Source organism: Spinacia oleracea, chromosome 4 (assembly GCF_020520425.1).
Source record: "Spinacia oleracea cultivar Varoflay chromosome 4, BTI_SOV_V1, whole genome shotgun sequence".
NCBI classification, from domain to species: domain Eukaryota; kingdom Viridiplantae; phylum Streptophyta; class Magnoliopsida; order Caryophyllales; family Amaranthaceae; genus Spinacia; species Spinacia oleracea.
Window position 1 is genome coordinate 59,284,941 of NC_079490.1, and position 17,618 is coordinate 59,302,558.

Consider the following 17,618-nt stretch of genomic DNA (forward strand, 5'->3'; position numbering starts at 1 on the left):
GCAAGATGACTAGTAGTTATGTTTCTTGAACTATGTGGACATGGCAATGTCGTAATCATTTGCATAGATACTTACTTTGGGAAGACTAGTATCGGACAGACCTATAAAACTTTACTGTAAGAGATGAAAATCCGTCATAAGTAAATTTCATTAAAATTATTAGACACTAAATCCTCAATACCTGAGTGATTTGAGATTACTTGTTTGAGAACTGGTTACTTTGACGTTAACCAACCGTCGCACTGTAAAAGGAGGCTATAAAGGCAACGCTCAGGTAATCACCTATCAAACGAAGTCTAATCTTAAGATCTCAAGATTGGGATTGTCCTCCCATAAATCGGGATGAGATGCTTAAAAGTTGTACAAGGCCACTCGGAGAGCTAGAAACTGTAAAATGCATGGCCGTGCTCGGATGAATCATAGGCTATGATTATCTGTTTATTTGATCAGTTGAACTCTGAAACCTAGAAACACCTCTGGACATATGTGAGGGGGTCGAAAATGCGCGAGGCTAATGCGTGACCTTGTCCCTCGTGGGTGTGACGATTATTTTTATTCAATCAAGTGTAATTGGATTTCCTGTGAGTATACACCCAATTGACTAGTAATATAGGAGTCGCCATTCAGTTTTTAACGACAATGAGAAAAACTGACAAAACCCGGTTATCGTGACATAAAAGGAGTGCAATTATGTTTGACCACGACGGCCGTAGGTTCCCTTGTGATCCCTGGTGTGGGGATCTCTCAATATACACCCGCAAGGTAGAGATTGAGAGTTCGGGGGACTGTAACTACCGAGAGGAGTAATTCGCTCGTCGATAACTCCAGAGGCAGGATATCCTTACTAGCTCAGCATAAATAATTGAAGGGACATGCGTTAACTATTAAACTAATCTGAATTGATTTTAGCAATATGCAACATATAATACTAATTCGATCGTGATTATCTGATTTAAATAGCATTAAGGGACCTAGCATGATAATCCGATTTCCCAAAAATATTATATTTGTTAGGCGTGATAGAACAATCATATTAGGTTAGTTTAACAGTTCATAAAAGGGCGAGGAAAGCAGTTAAATCATCGAAAAGGGACACATTACGACGCACCCTTAAGAGGTGCGTCACGGTTCTCAGAAAACTAACCACTTTGACTTTGCTATTTCTCCTTTTTATTTAACGAATCTCGATTATGGGACAGGATACGTTCTGTTCGATTTATGGATCGATTGCGACAGAACGCGTGAACAGTTTCCCAGCGAGAGGCTTAGGCTAAGGGGTTTAGAGTCAATACTCAGAATATATTATGTGTTGTTGTGTGTGTTCACGTCGAACTTAGGGGTCTATTTATAGGAAAAAGTGGCGTAAAAAGATAATTTTTCAGGAATTTGAATACGAAACGGATTAGGAAAAGAATCCGTCCCAAGTATTTTCGGCGCCCAGCTCTGGGCGCTGGAATTTTCCGCGCCCAGGGCTGGGCGTTGAAAATAAGGTCTGGCAGAATTCTTTGGTCAGATTCGGATTCCTGAAATCCGTAGAGTTTGAGATTAATTCGAGTCTTTTAGCGCGTATCAATTTTATGAGGGAATACTTCTGGGCCCGTTACGAACTCTAGGCTCGTTAGGATTTTAATTAATACGTAACTCTTATTTCCGAATCATATTAGGAATAGGACTCTTGTAGTTTTCTATCTCATTTAGGATTTACGTTGGAGTGCAACACCTAATTCTGACAGGTTTCTATCTTTTATGATTTGCCACTTTTAGACGCTACCTTTTACGGCAGTTACTATTTTTAGCAGGTTTCCATAAATAGCAGGTTTCGGGTGAAATGAAAATGGGGAATCGAGATTCGTTTATTTTATAGGAGATGCGTTGTCAAGTGGAGTTTCCCGTTCAACTTCTCCTTTTCGAGAATGGGGACAAAAGTAGGTGTCTACAGTTAGCCCCCACTTTGACTGAGTCTTGGAGTAAGACGATGGTCAAATTATTAGACGGAGTGCGTCACACAAGCCATGGTGTATGTGACCTGTTTTGCGAGGGTCTCACGAGCCCCCGAGTGATAACATTTGACTTAAGGGTCATCACTTGAAGTGTCGACATACCCCTCACGTGTCATTGGGATTTGTCAACTGATTGTATAGAAACTTCCTCACTTTGTCATTGGAAGGATCTAAAGGTGCGTAGAAAACTCCCTCACTTTGTCATTGGGAGTAACTACAGATGTTTTCGAAATTAAAGCTGTAAAGTGTAATTGGGCCTGGCCAAGCCCAATCACGAGGTAAAATGTTTTTAAAGATTCTCATTTTCAGGGCTGGCTAAACGAGAAAACCCCCTTGTTTTTATAGGAAGTAAAACGAAGGAAAATCCAGTACCCTTGTTTTTATAGGAAGTAAAACGAAGGAAAATCCAGTAAAAGTTATCGCTGCAGCGACTAAGGACCTGCGCTGTTAGTGACGCAGACCCCGCCCGCTGAAGGTGGACGAGCCTGTCCTCTGAGGGGGACCCCCCGTCCGATTGAAGTGGACGAATCTGTTTGATGTTTTTGAAAATAAGGACCTACGCGGTTTGTGACGTAGACCCCGCCCGCTGAAGGTGGCGAACCTTGTCCGCTGAGGGTGGACACCCTGTCCGATAGAAGTGGACGAATCTGTTTTGAAATTTTTGAAAATAAGGACCTACGCGGTTTGTGACGTAGACCCCGCCCGCTGAAGGTGGCGAACCTTGTCCGCTGAGGGTGGACACCCCGTCCGATAGAAGTGGACGAATCTGTTTTGAAATTTTTGAAAATAAGGACCTACGCGTTTTGTGACGTAGACCCCGCCGGCTGAAGATGGCGAGCCTATTTTAAATTTGAAGATTTTATTTTTCGAAAACTGAGGACCTGCGCGGTTAGTGACGCAGACCCCGCCCGCTGAGGGTGGGCGAGCCCATTTTGAATTTCTTATTTTGCCTATGTAGAAGGGCTTTTGTGATTACAACCTGTTGGTGGGTCGTAATATTTCCTGATTAGATGTGTCCTATAAGTGGGTCCACACTGTGTATATTTTTGTTTAACAATATTTTTATTTTTATTTTGAGATATCCAAACATGATATGGTGTATGGCGCAGTCCGGGAATGTGATTTTAATCGCGCGCTCCTCGTTTGAGTCTATTTTTTCGCGAGCCCCCAAGCACTGGGGCTCGTCGGTTGTTTTTCGCATCTTGTAATCATGTTTGGGGTCATGCTCGTATGTGCGAGCGACCTTCTACAGTAGTGTGCTACTTTAGCGAAGCCGTGGGGTGCGACTTTCAGTGAAGAAATCGGCAATTTTCAAGCCGAATGAATATGGCAGGGCCCAATAGAAGTTAGGGCCTTTTTGAGCCTGGGTTCATTTTCGGCGCCCAGGCCTGGGCGTTGAAATAATTCACGCCCAGGTGGGGCGTTGAAAGTGTTGTTTGGGCTGGTCTTTTGATGACACAGTTGGCCTCTTGTTCACTCATTTATTTCACTTGGAAGTTCTATGTATTCTCTTTTCTTTTGTTTTTTCTTTGTTTTTAGAACGTGATGATTTCCTTGATAAGCCGTAGCCGATTGGTGGACTACGGTGCTTGTCGCTTTGGGGCGATTATTTTAAGGAGCTGTTGCTCTTAAGGTGTACAGTTATTGCAATAGTCGGGCGAGTCTATATGGCCTGAGGAACATACTTTGAGGTGTAAGACTTTGATCGCTCTTATATTTTTTTGAACATGTTCGTGAATGATGATATGTATGTGCGAACGAGCGTTCATAGAATGGCCGTTGTGTGCGGTCCATTAATCAGTTTGCTTGAATCATTTTTTTTTTTTGAGTGATGACTGATTTTAAATAGTTTGTTTAGAAGCTTGATAGGGGTCAGGTCCATTCATGAAGTGGGCAACATCGTGCCCTTTCGATTGTTCAAACATTTGCTTCGAGATTTTTTATTTTGTTATGGTTGTTTCGTAGCTTGGAGCCCCCAAGTATGCATGTTTGGATGCTTCCTTTTGGCGTACGATTTTGTAGGTTCTTTCGAGAAAGATGCCTTGGGGTTTCGCTCGTGTAGGTGCGAGCTATCCCTTCCGTGGTAGGTAATGTTTTGCTACCTTTAATCCTTAATGTAGAAGTCGTGTGGCTTGCATTTGGGCGATAAGTAATTTTTGCCTCTTTTACACATGCTCTTTGGTCGTGCCTACATTAGTGCAATGTGCCTTACTTTTTAGAATTGTACTGTGGGATGGTTGAACTTATGGTGCAACATAGGTTTGTGTGGCCTAACGGCGTGTCTTAGAACATTCTTCAGGTGTTGGGATATTATTATTTTTTGCATTAGAGTATTTCATCATGCCTTGTTCAGGTGTCCGAACAAGTGTAGCATCTTCTGCGTGGGTTTGCACGGCTTATTATTTCGTTCGATGCAAGGATTCATAGGTGTTTCTTTCTTATTTTTATATTTGGGCGAAACTTGGCTAGCAGAAAGATTCAACGCCCAGGCTGGGGCATTTAAAGATATCGGCGCCCAGCTCTGGGCGTTGAAAATGATTTCTGGGTATATTTTGACAGTTCTTATCCTTGGTTTTTTTCGCTTTTGCTTTGGAACGAGGTAGACTGTGTAACGGGCGCTTATAGGGCGAGCGCTAAGTGCAGTAGTTTGATCAGAGTTTTGGTAACTCATGATTTTCAGTTACCCTTGTTAGTGGGGTGACTTTATATATTCTAAGTAGTGCTTTAGAATTTGGGAGGGGTTGTAGCCATTCCAAGGTTCGTTTTACACGATTAAAGCTTAGGATTGAGCCCCTGTGACATATGTATAGCATTAGCGTCGAGAATTTGCGATGAAATCGTCATTTCTAGCATTTTTAGAGTGTTTTTCTCAAGCCCCCAATTGTAGGTACGGGATTGGCTTGGTGCTATAATGCCTTGCATACGTTTTTGTGCATTCATGGTGACATGGATCATGAATAGTTTGAACCAGACTCGTTTAGTGCGAGGTACGCTCGAGCAGTGATCTGCTACTTCTCTTGTAAATGTCGTATTGTGCGACATTGCCATGGTCAAGGTAGTCACATGTTGAAGTGTGCCTCGACCAAAAACTAGGTGCCTTTCTTTACCCATAATCATATTTGGAAATCTTTTGACTCACTTGCAACGCATACTTAGCTTAAACCAACGACACTTTATTATGTTCGAAAAAGTCTTTGAAAATTAATTGAAAATTATTTAGAATCCGAGTCCTACTGTGTACAATCCGAGGTGTCCTAAGTAAGTTGACTTATGGAAGGGTTCGTACAGGATTACATGAGTGAATCAAAATACTGTTACGATTTTTGGAATGCTGTCTAAGAATTTGCTGGAAGCCAGGGTGCAGGCGTCAAGATATTCTTGTGCCCGTTTGGCATATGCTTTAGGCTTTTAAGGCCATCTTTTCCAGAATTGCAGGAATATAAACCGTTTTCAAATTGACTTAGATTTACTTGGTGTATGTCTGCACAAAAGGTCAAGGTATACTTAGTTCTCTCCCTAGCTCTTTCATTTCAATTTTTAGCCCCCAGTTGCTATTATGTCTTCCTATGATTCTTTTAGATTTTGATTTTAGATGCCCGTGTCATATGTCTGAGTAGAGTGAGCCTTGGTTAAGTGCCAAGTCCTATTGACAATGTCTGATTTTTTTCAAAGGGGATTAGCAAGCATTCGAATTACCGTAAACGGGTGCCCTGAGTTCGAAGGAACGATGGGGTGATGCCGTAGAACAATCCTCTTCATTGCAAGCTTACTGCCTTTACTACTTGTTGGCGATTATGACTGTGTCTAGTGGTGAAAGAAGGTCTTTAAGCGAACGACTATGTCTAGTGGTGAAAGAAGGTCTTTAAGTGAGTTAGTTCGCTTTAAGGAGGGTCAAGTCGAGTACTTTAGAGGTCATGGACGCTTGCGCTAGCCCCCATTCAATTGAGGCAAAGTGGTCTTTTGAGTCTTGGCTAAGTGCCTAGGAGTGTGAGTGCTCCTTCTGGCAAGGGTACGTGCCCTTATTATTTTTCGATGTGTGCTCATTAATTTTGGCATCTTGATGACTTGGATTCTTCTTTTGACTTAAATCTTTCTTTCGACTTGGGTTGCAAGTAATTAAATTTCAATAAGGGACTTCTATTTTTATTCTTGTTATTCTATAGGCTTTAATATTTTTGCAAATTGGTTGGACCGAATCATGGATTGCCTACGTATCCGCCTTAAATAGATTTAATTTGGAATCAGGTCTTGCGTAGTTCTTAGCCTAGAAAATGGTTTCATAGAATGCCGATTTTAAACAAGTATGTTCTGAGGTGGAAACATATTATTTGAAACGGTAGAATAAGTGAAGTTTATTATTATTTAAATCTGCTGCCTTGCCGTAAGCCAAAAATTAATTTTATATATTTTTTGAGTACATGTATTTTTTTGGTGGTACGTATGTCTGAATACGTGTTGTACCCCTCCAAGTGTTCGTTATTTTCCCGTGCATGTGCGGATAAAATGACGAGCACTTCTAAACAAAATTTGGCGAGCAGAGAGATTCAGCGCCCAGGCTGGGGCGGTAAAGGTTTCGGCGCCCAGCTGTGGGCGCTGAAGATTATTTCTGGGCGGATCCTTTTTTTGGTGCGCTAAATGCTTCTCTTTCTTTTTAGATGAACTTTTAAACGCGCTTTGCAAAGTTTGCTTTTTTTTTTATTCATTATTGTTTTGTACTTTTCATTTGTCTTCTTTTTTTTACTCGTGACTCAATACGGTTTGAAAAATGGGTTGAATGAGATAGGATAATTTGTATAGGTATTGGTCAAGCATGAGGATTGTATCTGCTAGGACTCACAACTTGCAGCCTCAAACTAGTGTCATGAGTTTAAATCAACCAAGGTCGATGAGTAGCATGGGGACGGCTCAAGGGTATATCAACTGGATGTATCCACACAAGTTATATGGTCATTATGCTAATGGTGGTGTAAGAACAGGTTTTTGGAAATAATGGGTATGACGCACGTGTTAATGGCCGCGCGTGGTTTGCGGTTGACAACAAGTTCAAGAACAAGAGTCGAGGTAATGGTTTGTTGGGTTATGGCAGTGAGAACATGGATAGGTTAAATGAGCTGAACAGGGGCCCCAGAGCGAAGGCGTCTAAGAACATAAGGATTGGAAAGGGTAGATATCGTAGAACTTTATGATTTGGATTGGTTGACTCAATTCTTTTCCTTCTTTTACTTAGGTAAATTTCGCACTTTGGGAAGTACGGGCTAAGTATTTCGTGGCTCGCTCTTTTCGCTCTCCCTTTTCTCTTTCTATATTTTTTTCTTTTTGCTTGGGATTCCTCCCCAACATAAATTCTTCAATTTTTAATTTGGGCTAAAAGGTTGATGGTTGTGGTCTTTGAGTCACGAGGCGAGGCTGAGTGAGCCTCGTTTGGTAGGCCTATAGTGGACCTTTAATTTTAGTAGGCCTAGGGTGGACCTTTAAATTGTCTTACTTTGCAAGCGTATTTACTCGTTTCTTAAAATATGCAAATAGCGTAGATTCAAAATGTTGTTTTTACCTTATTGAATTTTAACGAAAGAATTACATCGAAAGTAATTTGTTGTTTCTTTGAGATTCCAGTTTCTGGGATTTAATTGGAAGTTGTGATTTAGACTAAAACTTTCATTAATCTTTCTGATTATAACCCGTGTATGAATACAAGGAGGTGGCCTAGACTCAAAATGATGACGTGGCGTAAGCCTATAATACTTGACCAAGCAACTCTCAGACTTAGGCTAATTGGACCATAACTTTCGTTGGTCGACACTTTAGATTTTAACCCTTGGGTGTTCATTTGTCATGTGCCATTTTGCTTAATGTTGGCAAGGTAGTTAATTGGGGAGATCGAATTTTTATTTTTGCAAGACTAGAATCATTAGTGCAGCTTCTCTCTTAGTGTGTATTGCTTTACCCCAATGGTAGCCGTATGGTATGCCGATTTGGGTATTTTCATGGTTGGTCATGTTGCATTCATGGAAAATCTTTTAGTCCGTACTTAGTAGTATTTCAAGGAGCGAGTGACTCGAGAGGACTATGATAGTCGTGACCCAATGTGATTATAGGCCTTGAGGCCATTAATTTTTTCTTTGCCAATGGTATTAACACCTTAGGTTCACTTTGGGGTTGTGCGACTATGGGGGATGATTTCTAGGATGTGATTGTTTCCATTTTGCAAATACTATAGTATATTCTTTTTATTGGTGAGAGAGTATTGAGGCCGTGGATTCTTAGCAAGGGATGACAATTACATATGGGTGCTTATTGATTTAAATGTTAGGAAGGGAGACTCAATATGGTTTAACCTTTTAACTTGCAGAACGACACCAAGCATTAGGACCGATTCTATGGATAGGACAACTAAGACTTAGGATTTGGATTGTATTTTGGCGTAGCCTAGTCTAGACTCGGATTTATTTGAACATTTATTTTTTTGAAGACTTTATTCGAACATTTATTTTTTGAATATTTCGCCCATGTGACATTCATAATTATTAGCATGTTCGGTTTTGATGCCGAGCATTGTTGTCGTAGGAGGCCTAACAACGACGCAAAGAGTTATTAATTTTTTACGAGTCGCTTTTGAAATCGAGTGCTTTTCTTACGCCCTCGTAGCAATTTTTTCGAAAAGTCTTTTTTTTTTGCTACGAAATCGAGTCGCTTTTGAAATCGAGTGCTTTTGAAATCGAGTCACTTTTTTATGCGCGGGCACCGAGGCTGCTGTGCCTGACCAAAAGGCCAGGCAGCAACTTCGGCGCCCAGAAGTGGGCGTGAGAAATTTTGGCGCCCAGCCCGGGGCGCTGAAAATGCGTCCCTGACTGGTACTCGTTTTCAGTTTTCGTCTACTTTTGTTTTTACGACTTTGATTTTGCGTGCTTGCCTAATAACGTCCTTACGCGTTGTGCAGCGTTTGTGGGATTCGTTACAGGCCATCCCGAGCGTCGCTTATTTTGTGGCGATCATTCGGGTTTGCGGAACACGTGTTTCGGTATAACTCTTTGGCAAATTAGTCTATGAATGTTTGGGCAGTTTTTAAGGTCGTTGGTTTTCTAGGATAGTTTGTCACATACAATCACATATTTCGCTACACATAACTACATTACAAACATGGATTTGAAAATTAAATATGCCATGTAGTTTATGATAGGCTTCTATGGGTAGTTTATTTGCGCCTGGCTTGGTACCGCTTCTATCGTAGATCCAACACATGCCCCGGTCGAGGTAGTGTCTTCAACAGACGAATTTCGCCCAAGAGGCCAACCCGCAAGTGCAAGCCAAGGGGGCATGCAGGCGAGAGGAACCTAATGAGCGAGCGATTGGGTTCGGGATAGGTGTACTACCTGCACAAGTACCGAGTGGGAAACATGCGCGGCGTATGCACCCCCCTATTGGCGAAAAAAGGTATCCTTAGTCCCAACTCCCGAGGGAGCCGAGATTCGTTATGATGTTCTTCCCGTTCACATTAATATGCTGATTTTCAGGTCGTCCCAACTGTTAGGTTATGATACATATGATATTACATAAATCATGCGGAAACAACCATTAACCCAGGATTACATATTATTTACACATAATCATATAGCATAATTTAGATGCATACTCTTTGTTGCGTGCCCTCCCTAGCTGCGCCCGAACCGAACAAGAACAAGTCTTTAGGACTCCAAGTGTCGTCCCTCCGTAGATAGTCCACAGCACGTCCGGATCCGCCTTAAGATTGACCAACTAGAATCGCCCTTAAGGTACTAGAATTTTCGGCACTTTTGAGCAAGATGTGTGGCTGAATTTTTTTCTCAAAAACTCACTTTGAATACTTTTAAACTCGTTATAAATTGTGAACCCAGGCCACATATTTATAGGGGTATGGAAAGGGAATTGGAATCCTATTCAGATACAAATTAATTAAACCTAGAATCCTACAAGAACTCTAATTTAATTAATTTATCAAATAGAATTAGGAATTTAATCATTAACCGAACTCTGCACGTTTTAGGAAACGAGCACGAACACAAACACTTACACACGCACACACGGCAGCCACGATGGGCCGCCCATGCGTGCGCACGAGCAGCAGCCCACGCAGCGAGGCCTGCGAGCTGCAAGCCCACGCAGCTCCCGCGCGCGCTGCGCGCGCTGTGCGCGCTGCCACGGCCTGCTGGGCCTGGCCTTGCGCTGGGCCTGGCGTGGCTGTTTATGCGGCGCGCTTGGCTTGCTGGGCGATGGCCTGGCTTCGTGCTGGGCCTCGTCCGGCAGGCCTCGTCCGATGCTTATTCGTACGATACGCTTCCGATTAAATTTCCGATTCCGGAATTCATTTCCGATACGAACAATATTTAACATTTCCGATTCCGGAATTAATTTCCGTTTCGAACAAATATTTAATATTTCCGTTTCCGGAATTATTTTCCGATTCCGGTAATATTTCCGATTCTGACAATATTTCCGTTTCCGGCAATATTTCCGATTCTGGTAATATTTCCATTTCCGATAATATTTTCCGATACGTACCATGTTTCCGTTTCCGGCAACATCTACGACTTGGATAATATTTATATTTCCGATACGATCCATATTTCCGTTTCCGGTAATATCATCGTTTCCGGAGTATTCATTTCTTGCCTGTGACGATCTCAGCTCCCACTGAAACCAAGATCCGTCGGTTCCGAATATCCATAGATAGAGTATTTAATGCCATTAAATACTTGATCCGTTTACGTACTATTTGTGTGACCCTACGGGTTCAGTCAAGAGTAAGCTGTGGATTAATATCATTAATTCCACTTGAACTGAAGCGGCCTCTAGCTAGGCATTCAGCTCACTTGATCTCACTGAATTACTAACTTGTTAATTAATACTGAACCGCATTTATTAGACTTAACATAGAATGCATACTTGGACCAAGGGCATTATTTCCTTCAGTCTCCCACTTGTCCTTAGGGACAAGTGTGCATTTTCCTAATTCCTTTGTCGCTCGATGCTTGCTCTTGAACATAAGGTAAGAGTTGTCATCCTTATTATGTCCAGAGGTGTTCCTCGGTTTCAGAGTTCAACTGATCAAATAAACAGATAATCATAGCCTATGATTCATCCGAGCACGGCCATGCATTTCACAGTTTCTAGCTCTCCGAGTGGCCTTGTACAACTTTTAAGCATCTCATCCCGATTTATGGGAGGACAATCCCAATCTTGCGATCTTGAGATTAGACTTCGTTTGATAGGTGATTACCTAAGCGTTGCCTTTATAGCCTCCTTTTACGGTGCGACGGTTGGTCAACGTCAAAGTAACCAGTTCTCAAACAAGTAATCTCAAATCACTCAGGTATTGAGGATTTAGTGTCTAATAATTTAATGAAATTTACTTATGACAGACTTTCATCTCTTACAGTAAAGTTTCATAGGTCTTGTCCGATACTAGTCTTCCCAAAGTAAGTATCTATGCAAATGATTATGACATTGCCATGTCCACATAGTTCAAGAAACAGAACTACTAGTCATCTTGCATTCTAATCGTCTAATGTTTTCTATGCGTCCAATTTTATAGAAAACTCCGATTAGGGACCATTTTCAACCTTTGACATTCAAGTTCACTTGATAGACATTTCTTAGTCACAGGACTGGTCCTGACAGTCTATCTTGAATATATTGTCAAATTGAAGGGACTCATCATTTAATACTAAACCAAGATTAAATGGAATATGAAAACACATTTCATATATGATAAATGTTCAACCCCAATGTTTTACAACCATGGGCCTCTAACCCATCTTTAAAACATTTCATGGAATTCAAAGCTATGTTTGATTTCCAGTGCTACAACGTGAGTGTTGCTTCTCACTTGTTGCATAGGTTTAGTTATCATGCTTTGCCAATCTTAATATCCTTTTCATCGAATGTTCTTCGAGATATGATGATAAGATCTTTTGAGTTTGTTTATTATGTGATCTAGTCTTTCTTACTTCGATAGTGGTTCTACGCATTTTGCAATGAAGAATCATCAAGTTAGCAGACATGTGATCCACCCAAGTTCAATGAAGAACTCATTAATATAAACAACTCTGTTTTATTGCTTCTTAGGCAATAAGTACTTTTACTTCAACTGTTTAGGTTGCTAGTGATGCTTTGTTTGGATTTGCTTATCCAAGCAGTTCACAGATATGTGGAAGACTTTCCAGCTATATCTTAGAACATATTTAATTTCCCACGCAACAACTCATGGTCTTCAATCCATGTTGCCATTTCAAAACACGATGCTCTTTAGCTCGTCCTTGTCAATGGTTAACTCCAAAGGGTCTTGCTTGATCCTTTGCCAGTGTTTATGCGTGTAGCATCAATATTTAGCATATCTTTATTTCCTTGAATCAAGAAGTAATCCTATGTACCTTTTCAGGTACCATAAGTTTTTCTTGATCTCAATCTAATTGGTCTTCACTTAGATCAATAGAGATTGGTATATGTTCGTCATGCCTAAAGTCATACGATACGTTTTTGGCGATCCTCATATTATATCATACATGATAAATTCTTTTGTAGAATAATTCCCAATTGAATTCTATTCATGTAACTTTAGCTCATTCAATTTCAGTAGATACTGAATCCAGCTAAATTTTTTTTTTGACATATAATATAGGTGAAGAATCTCATTAGATTCTTTGATGTTAACTTAGTAAATGCTTATACATAGTTCAAACATCCTTTACTTAGATTTATTCACATGGGTCGAATATCTCCAATGGAGACTTTCGTGTTTGATTTAGTAAATGCCATTACTTAATCCAAAATAATATCATAAGATCTTTGTAAATAGATCTTAATACCCAGTATGTACTAAGTTTCGCCATGGTCCATTATTGATGAATAATTTCAAATCTAAGTCATTAGCATTTGAATGTTATTTCACAATAGAGAGATATGTGTGTGATACACATAGGACCAATTAAGTTTTAAGTACTCCCACTAAACTTCTTATATATCTATAAGAATCATGTATATTTTATGAAACTAAAATACTTATTAGTTTCACTAAAATACAGTTCCCAATTGCTTGCTTAAATCTGTACTTAGATTTTATAAGCTAGCTTTCCTTTTCAAGCATTTATTTGGATCCACAAACTCTATGACATACCATGTACATATTTTATTCCATCATTTGATTGAGGAATACGTTTTGTCATCCAATTGCCATATGTACCAATATGCAATCATTGCTTGAATTATAGACTTAAGCATTACGATTTTGCATGAGGTTTCAACACAATCCATGCCATGAATTTGCTTGTAACCTTTAGCAACTAATCTAGCTTTGTGTGTGAACACAATTCCATGTTTGATGGTTTTTATCCTTAAAACAAACTTGCAACCAATAGGTGTGAAACTATTCTTGCAAATCAACAAAATTTCAATTTTGTCATCAAAACATTGAGTATGTTTTATGGCCTCTAACCATTTAAAACATTTGAGTCTATATATGGCCTCTAACCATTTTAGGGAATCTGGGTTTCGTCATAGCTTTCTTACAAGTCACAAACTCATTAATCTACATGATAATAGTTTGACTGCAAGTTGTAGGTTTCTTCACTATCTAATGGAAGAATCGCATAGCTTCAATGACCTGAACTCCATGTTTCTTCACTATCTAATAGAAGAATCTCATAGTTCCAGTGACTTGAACTCTATGCCTACTAGGGTATAGAACATCAAACAATAGAATATCAATAGCCACTTGAAAGTCCTTTGAATATTCTGTTCTCCTTGAAGCACTTGTAAAGTCTTCTAAGAGATGTCTATTCTTTAAAGCCACTTCTAAAGTCCTTAAAGAATAAGTTCGGATTTTCTGAAGCACTTCGAAAAGCCTCCGGAATGTCCGTTTATGTTTGTTGTTCGCCTCGAAGACTTTCGAGGTCTATTTTCTCCCACTTGTCATTTTGGAAACGAATCTCCAAAAGGACATTATTTCGAACAAACAAACATTATGTTCTCAAAATTCGTGGTAGAAACAATACCCTTGTGCCTCATTTGAATAAATCACAATGAAACATATATCTATACTTGGGCCTTAGTTTGTCGAATGACAAACACTAAGCTCCCACTGAGTTTTGCAACTCTCTAGATATATTTTATGAAAAGTTATTCTGAAATTACTTTTCAATAGCTTTGACGAATTTGGTTTAGTTTGGTGGTAGTTGAGCATTTTGTTTTAGAAATTATAGGAAAAGTCTTTATGATTCATCATTAATCGAATCAAGTACTAATTGACTTCGATTATTCCAACTAAGATATGCCATATCTTATGGACCTAGATTGTGAAATTACACCACACAATCATTGATGATCATATTTGGTCTCAAGTAATCATCAACATGATCTAACCTAGATCTTTATGATTTCTTGCCAAGTGGATTTTATACTTCTGAATCTTTGAACTAGCCAAATAGATTCAGCTTATATCACATTTGAGTAAATAAACCTATATTCACTCAAATCCATGTGAAATAATAAAGTCATAAAACCTTTCTTTAGCTTTGAACTCTATCGTCTAGGCGTTCTAACAACAGTTCATATTCTTTGTTACTTTCAACGTACAAGTAAGACTAGTTGTCTTAAATTGATTTAGAAATCAACCAACTTTCAAAAGTCCATTAAAATAGAGCTTTTGAATGTTAACTTGTTGATATGGTCTAAGCAACAATGCCAAAGATTAGTGGAACTCAAATCAAGGGGTTGATTTGAACCTAGTAAAGTTCTTTAAAGAGTTGTTTGTTTTAATCAAGCATATTGACTCATTCCGTAAATGACCATTTCATTCAAATAAACAAACAAACAAGCATTGTTTTTGTTCTTCTGAATGTGAGTCTTTCTGTGTTTGAAGCAGAAATTTAGGTATGCTGATTATGGAACAAAATAGCCATTTAGTTCCAGCCTTTGAAAGGACTTAAAACAAACTAGATGACCCTACAACTAATGTAGCATTGCCATGCTTCATTTCCCATTTGTAGGTCATTAGTGTATCCTAGCTTCCATTGTTTGAGTTGTTACCGAAGTAAGAACCTCAAGCGGTATATGATACCAAGGAAGTTTGATTGCTAGGTCACTTCTCTTTAAACATAAATTTATAGGTAGAAACGGAATCGTAAATTCCTTTCATTTGTTCCTCGTTTTCCTATTTCTTGTACCCTTTCTTATAGTCTTAAGAATTGAATTCTTTAGTGTTGACTTTTATACTTTGTTAGACATGTCCAATGTCACCAACAAGGTTCTTAACATTTAATTTATGTTGAATATTAAGTTTCAACTAGATGATCTTACCAGAAGCTTCTAAAGTTCTCTAAGCATCGATCTATTCGAATGTCTAGGGACTAGACTCATTCGAGAATTAAATGGACAAAGATATTAGGTTGTTAACCATTGGTAAAGCTGAGCGTATTAGACTCAATGCTTTATGATCTCAAAACTACAGTGTATTTTGAATTCACAAGCACCAATTGGTTTGCCATTCGATTTTGATATTCGAAAACAACCATGAAAGTCGCTATAAGAAACGTACATTTTAAATTGCTCACTTTCTCACATTTCCGTGAATCGTTCTTGGATTCACTACCAATCGAGGAAATTTACTGTTACCTTTCTAAAAGGATTTACTTCAGTGCAAGATATTTAATTATAAACAATAATTAAAACATATATTGAAGCATGCAAAGTCTAAACATTTATCATGAATAATAACTTGAAATCATGCAATTCAAACAAGTTATTAGCATTTTATTTGATTTTATTGTTCCGGCAGGTGTGAATAAAATGATTCCAAGACCCTAAAATCATTGAAGAACTAAGCACAGTTTGTCGACTTAATCCTAAAACATCTTAGGTAAGCAAAAGCCTTTTGCTAATAGTCTAGAAACTATTCTTGGTTGATAGGTACGTCTAAGAACTTATTAGGTAAACCTATCGATTTTGCCACGACATAAAAGGACTCCTTACTTATATCGTTGAGTTTCACCAAAACTAACATGTACTCACAATTATTTGTGTACCTTGCCCCTTTAGGACCAATAAGTAACACCTCGCTGAGCGAAAACTATTACTAGATTGATGTAAAGGATATCCAAGCAAGTGTATATTTTGGCATGGCACCTTTTAACTCAATTTTTAAGTTTGGAACTTAAGGCTCTTACTATGTTGGTTAGATTTTAAGTGAACTAAAATCCTTAATCATGCAACATAATCAAGCTTTTGATCTCATGCATTTTAAGACATATTTAAAAGCAATAAATAACTTAAAACATGCATAAGATATTTGTGATCTAGTATGGCCCGACTTCATCTTGAAGCTTTAACTTCAAAGTCCGTCTTGAAAATCTCCGTGGGAGGCACCATTTTCTTCAAATAGGATAAGCTATAACTAATTACAACTATTTGATGGTACGCAGACCATATTTGAATTGAAAAATAACTTTGGTACTTCAGACCAATTACATTCAAATTAATGGTACGCAGACCATATTTTCTATCCTATTTGGGCCATACTAGTCACTTCATAACCTGCAAAACAGTACATATACAATATATACCATTCACCCATTCATTATCATGAATGGCCCACATAGCTGGTTAGTAAAACACATTATGCATCACGTAAACATTTGCAGCAATTAATCAAGGGCACCAATAATCTACCAATTATTCAGTCCTTATTAATTCTAATCAAGTTGTTTTAACCTTAAGGATTTGTAGACCTAATCAAGAGTTTATGACTAAAAAAAAACGCTCCCACTTAAACCAATAAATTCATATGCTTTACTAATTTTAAACATAAAAATGTATTTCTAGTCTAACCGGAAACATACAAATTTAATTAAAATTTAAAGCTCATATAAATTTATAATTGAATCCAAAAAGTTTAATTTAATTTCAGTCGTATTTAAATTAATTCATGATTTTAATTTTAGTAAAATAATTAGAATAAATAACATTTATTATAATTACAATATTCAAAATTAAAATCCAAGAAAATAATTTAAATTATTAATTTTAAAATTAATTAAAATTACGTGAACTGAAATTTTCAAATTAAACATTCAAAACGATCTAATCGTAACGCAAACACCCTACGCATTGCACGCCCATGGGCCGCTCGCACACAGCCATCGCTGGCCATGTGCGCGCAGCCCATGCGCTCGTCGCATAGCTGCTGCATTTCCATCGCAAGCCATCGCACGCTGCGCGCGCGCCAGCGCTCGTCGCACGCGAGCCATCGCTCGCAGTGCGCGCGAGCCATCGCTCGCTGTGCGCGCGACATCGCTCGCTGGGCGCGCGACATCGCTCGCTGTGCGTGCGAGCCATCGCTCGCTGGGCGCGCGACATCGCTCGCTGTGCGTGCGAGCCATCGCTCGCTGGGCGCGCGACATCGCTCGCTGGGCGCGCGACATCGCTCGCTGTGCGTGCGAGCCATCGCTCGCTGGGCGCGCGACATCGCTCGCTGGGCGCGCGACATCGCTCGCTGTGCGCGCGAGCAACGCTGGGCGCAGCGCTCGTGGCACGCGAGCTTGCGCTCGCTGCGCGCGAGGCTGCGCGCTCTTGCGCGAGGCAGTGCGCGTT